Source organism: Eurypyga helias, unplaced genomic scaffold (genome assembly GCF_000690775.1).
Source record: "Eurypyga helias isolate BGI_N326 unplaced genomic scaffold, ASM69077v1 scaffold29827, whole genome shotgun sequence".
In the NCBI taxonomy this organism is placed as follows: Eukaryota; Metazoa; Chordata; class Aves; order Eurypygiformes; family Eurypygidae; genus Eurypyga; species Eurypyga helias.
In genome coordinates, this window is record NW_010260288.1 from 7,176 (window position 1) to 12,608 (window position 5,433).

Genomic DNA, 5,433 nt, shown 5'->3' on the forward strand with positions numbered 1-5,433 from the left:
AATGTGAACACCTGGCAATCTGTGGTTACATACTCTGTAATGTATGCAACAAACACACAATCAAATCCAGCTGATATGGCAAACAGCCTGCAAGAACTCCGTCAAATAAGTTGGTTTATTACGAAGAAGCAGGCTTTCTAGGATTGTGAACAACTTTCCAATTGTGAAAGGCAGCTTGGGACCTAACACTGGCTGATGACAGATTACTGGTTTTTGTCTTTTCTGGCTCAAGAAAATACATGCCACAGTGAAATAAGAGTTTATGTGCTTAAAGTCAACTGATTAGCAATCCTCTTCTGCAAAGATGTTTCAGTGGGGGGGGAAAAAAATAACCCAAAACTACTAAAAAATTCCAGTTGGAAATTTTGGCGGCAAACTCTGCAAACCTAAGTCCAACAAAGATCACGGATGCCCACAGAAAGTGATGTGAGAGGCAGTGTCACATTCGAGGAAAAATGTTGGTTTTTTCTTTTTCTCTGTACTGAAATTAAAATACTTAAATACAAAAGTGAACAAATTGACAAAACAGAACCACAACATTTAATGTAAAATACAGTGCACTGAGCTAGATGCATGGATCTTTAAATAGGCTTTGAAACCAATACCCCTTTCAAAATTAGTAAATTCACAGTTAACGGCAGTAGGCTTAGAGGTGAGAGAAGGGTCGAAGTTGTTCCAGTTGGACTTCCAGGGAGATTCTCTCTTCAAGAACATCCTACAACAGAAAGATTTTCTATTGACTGTCTGAGAACAAGTATTAAAAATCTCCTCACGCGCTCAAAACCGCTAGATGTCAGCTTCAGTACTGAGAACAAACGTCCGGGTCTTCTCTAGAACCTGGAGAACTCTTCCCACAATCCGAACGGAAGACTGGCTGACTGGTAATTACTCATAAATGAAAATCAATACCTTGCTCAGAGGTGAAGCCATTTAGTATTTCTTCATTCCTTTAAAATCACCCAAAACCACAAACTCCAACCTGCTGCCAACCCAGCTATAGTATTTTCAAATGAAGCCTATAGTGTTCAGGGGGTAAAAGCTCTCATCTCAGTTAAAGGATTTGAAACTCAATTTTACTCCCCCCAGTTTTCCCTCTTCTGTTAATTTCATGCACCTTGACTCTCAAGCGCTAACAACAGAAATTCAGGTTTACAACTTTTAAGATGGCCTACCTCCCAGTACCACATTAATTCATGTTTACATTTAAGATTTTATTAACAACTTGATAATTGATCTCTTAAGGGAATGAAGATGGCACGTGAAAGATGTTAAGATGGTGGCTACACATAAATCCAAAACTATAATAGCTGACCTAGACAAGCAGATGACTATTGTTGTTCTTAAGCTGCAAGTTCTGTATTCCAGATTACTATATTTGTTTAAACATATTTACAATTCTACAAAGACCTTAAGGTTTGCTTTTTCCTTCAGGAAGCAGGCCACTTCTGCTGCTGTTCTCAATACTGCTTTTAAAGTATCGGATGACCACAACAGCTACACTGAATAATTAATACTAAATTAAAAATTTCTGATTTTTATGTTTTCAGCATAGCTGGAAGAAAATCAATATATTGAAAAGCATGTTTTGTAGTAGTGTCCTTTGGAATTCCACAAAGCTTGTCACAATAGGTATATTCTATGATCTATAAAAACAACTGAATATTTTATACCATTACCCTCTGCTATGTGTATCACTGGCTTGCAGGGATGCCTGTTACTGGGCATCACTGCCATCTTGCCCTCTCAGGCTCCTCCCTTAAACAGACAAAGATTAGGGAATTACCTTTAGTTGCTGCTGTAGTTCACTATTCAATCTGGCCAAAACAGTGTTGGTTTCCTTGTTACGTCTGATTGATGCCTGAATTGCCTTCTTGTCTTTCCCCACTGACCTGGGAATATATTAGAAGTACTGTAATAAGTAATTTTGTTGCTTAACTGAATCTCATTTATCGTCCCTCTTTTTTAAATGAGCAGAATCCACTTTTCAAATTTTTTTAACTCGTTACACTGTAATTTTCCCTCTTCTGCTTGGCTCAATTGACCTTGTTTGTCTGCATGGAATCCACTTATACGTGGTTTCAAAGAAAGAGCATTTCAAAAAACTCGTCAGAACCAATTTTCTGAAGTCCCAACACACCGTACCACATTCATTTACCCCGAAGTGACTAATGTAATAGCCTACTTTCACGCTACGACACAAATACTATAGATCTTGGAATGTTCACAGAGCCCATTATTTAAAATCAAAATCTTCATACTTCCACCATACTTGGTCTGTCAGTAGTAGAGGCTTCGGGATTATCTTGTTTAAAAACCAAAAATCTTTAAACTGTTAAGTTAATGTAATTCAAACACACTGAAATTGTTGGCAACTCCTAGAACAGAAACTGTGTATGCTGTTCAAATGTAAACTTTCCAGTAACAGATGTATTTATACACTTCTTGGGTTACCTAGGAATAGATGGCTGTGAAGCAAGAACAGCAGCTATGACACCTGTTTTCTGTGTATGTTCCTCAGCTTCAGGTCTTAGCTCATCTTCTGATTTTAATCTTCTGCGAATAGGCTTTGGTGGTGGAGCAAGTGGGGTAGTGCCTTTACCCTGAAGGGGAAAACACAGCCTGTTGATTCTCACAACCTGCATTTTACTTGGATTATAACCTGGTACTTTGTGTTACATATTCTCAAAACCAGTTACTGAGCTAACTGAATTTACAGCCTATCAGGTATTTTCTGACAGACATCTGGCTGCGTTCTCGTATGGTCTGGGAAAAAAAATTAAGTACTAAATCCTACCCCTTGGTGCCCAGACCACTGAGTTCCTACACACTGACAAAGACCTGTGCAAGCGGAAACACCATGGTACAGCTGACAACTGCAAATAAACAACACCTCTGAGCATGCTTCCCCCCAGTGACTACGTGTCTGTAACAAAACCAGCTGCTGTTAACCAAGTTCTGCACTAAAAGTTTTGCTGTTTCAGAAATTCAAACACTTAAAACTATCTTAATTTTCTGCTATCCCAAAAGCTAATCACGTACATCATGTGAAGCAAACATTCACCACAAATTTGCCTATTTCAAGCACATACTGGACCTAAGAAAACTGGGTTCAAGTGGAAGTGTATAAAGTGGCTGTTGCAAACCAAAACAGTTGTGTAACTTCAAATACATCAGACAACTGCATTCTCCTCCCAAGTGTACTTCGCATACCGCACTAGCGGGGACATTAGCAGGTGCTTTGTCTTCAACTCTTCCATCCGCTTTGGCAACTCTAAGAGAACTTGCAGAATCAGAGGGCTTTTCAACCTAAAGGGATACAAACTATGTTTAGAATGCTACTAATTAACAAATAAATAATTTGGCAACAGTTGGATTAGATGGAAGTATGCTGTGCTTCTGATACATGAATACAGTTAGCGCAAAAATTCCAGTTCCAGTCTTCTTCAGAAGCACAGGCTGGAACACAACAATACCTGCTTTGGAACAAAATCATCTAAAACTACCTTAGTCACAAACACTGTTTTGTGAGCAGCTTACAGAAGAGGCACATTGTAAAAAGCCATACTGTCTTTTGACACAGAAACCAAGATTCTGTACAGAATCTAAAATAATTACGAAAAAAAAAAGACAAAATAATTATTTGAAAATACTCTGCTTTGCAGCATTGTACTCTGGACGCAAGAAGAGCTCTGAATAAAGTCAAATCCCCAGTGTTATGAGGCACTGCAGAAGTACAAAAGAGACTGTGGCCTGACAACAAACTACTACAGCTGTTTCTGCCATTACATGACCACTGTTATCTACCTGTTACTGCCAAAGCTTAATCCCTTCCATGGGACAAAGTGCTGATAGTTGGGAGAACTTCAAAGCATCACAGGTACATTTGCAACTGAGGATGCAGAAGTGCCTCAGAGAACTTAAAATCTGGATGAAGGCTAAAAATTATGCAAGGAAGACACAAAGTAACTCATGTAACAGCAGTAAGCTATTATGACATTAATAGGAATAAATCCTGAGGCTTATGAACTTTTAGTCCTGTGTTTGTAGTAAGAAACAAGGTTTTGTAAATATCTGAAATGACCTATTACAGAAGGATGCCAGAGCTCTGTTCACGTCAGCTGTTTGTCCAGTGGCTTCGAGCAAAACCAGATTACTGGAGTTTTAGCAGATGTTTACAGCACTTGACAGTCATCTCGTTTATTAAGACAGACCACTTTAAAACTTACTAGTAAGTCATTTGGAAGGCTGGTAAAAGTGAGAAGAAAAGTTTTGCCCATGCTAAGTCTTAAAATGCACCAACACAACTATGTTTGTGCACATGTATGCTAATAAGCACAAAATCTTTTAAATTACAATCAAGAACCGAGAAGAAAACATCTCTTCTGCCTAGGTGTTTGGCAGTCACTATGTAAGTGTAACTGCAGTGGCTAACGTAACTGCTTTCTAGCAATGGATTGGGACACCATAAAAAACCAACTGAGTTCAAACAACAGAAGTAGCTTTTAATAAAGTCTCATAACTGTTAGTGGTATTAAGTAACTGACAAGTTCTTCACTTCTACTCACCTGCAAGGCTTCTGAGTGTGTTTCGATTTCATCTTCTTCCTCTTTGTTTACACCTGAAACAGCAAATGCCTCAAACTGGCTGAAGTCTGCAAAATTTGGCTGTTCTGGTATTTGTTGAGGTGAGGTACTGGTATGAGCTATTAGGCCTTCAGCATCTACCGGGCGATGCACATGAGGCCCAGCACCCTGCAAGAAAATCACAAAAATATTTAGCAACACTGTTCTTAACACAGGTATCTGATGCAAAGAATCTTGCCAAACAACAGTTTGTGACAGACATTAGGGATTATTTGCCTTTTTAGTGGAGAAAAATTTATATCCTGTCAGGAGGACAATGTGCATCTCATCCAAGGCACAGACAGACAGACCACACTGTGTTTATAAACAGGGGTATTTAAGAGACAAGGAAGTTCAATTCGATGTCCTATTGTCCAGAGAATGAGACCAAAGATGGATGCACCACAGGACTATCTAGACTCACTGGACAGTAGATGTTTCTGCTGTAACACAGTCCACCTCGGCCCTGCCAGGCTGGATACAGACTTTTAGCCTAATTCCATAGGGAACATGCTTATGTGATCATACTGTATGGAATATGGCTGTCACTGTACCCTCTTTTCTAGGTGATAATTTCTGGATCCGCTGACCGAATTCAACTGCTGGTAACTCGGATTCTAACAAGAAACTGCTGCTGAAAAACAACTGAAAATCAATTTTATATGTCCCATGTCAGATCTGCACAGCAGTTGAAGGATTCAGCTGGTTGAGACAAAGAAAAAACAACTTTTCCAGATTTTGGTTTCTACCAAATCAGCTAACTGAACTGACTCAGACCAGGACTGCAAACATCATAGAATCATAGAACGGT

General features: G+C 39.1%; 1 long non-coding RNA gene across 1 annotated transcript; it reads right to left on the reverse strand.

Annotated features, from left to right (window-relative positions):
• Positions 1–363: 363 nt before the first annotated feature.
• LOC104512133 lies at positions 364–4,754 on the reverse strand. Its single transcript, XR_727919.1, has 5 exons — positions 4,566–4,754; positions 3,211–3,306; positions 2,452–2,600; positions 1,784–1,889; positions 364–715 (listed from the first exon to the last, which is right to left on the reverse strand). It is a non-coding gene; the product is annotated as an uncharacterized LOC104512133 (long non-coding RNA).
• Between the last annotated feature and the right edge of the window lie 679 nt (positions 4,755–5,433).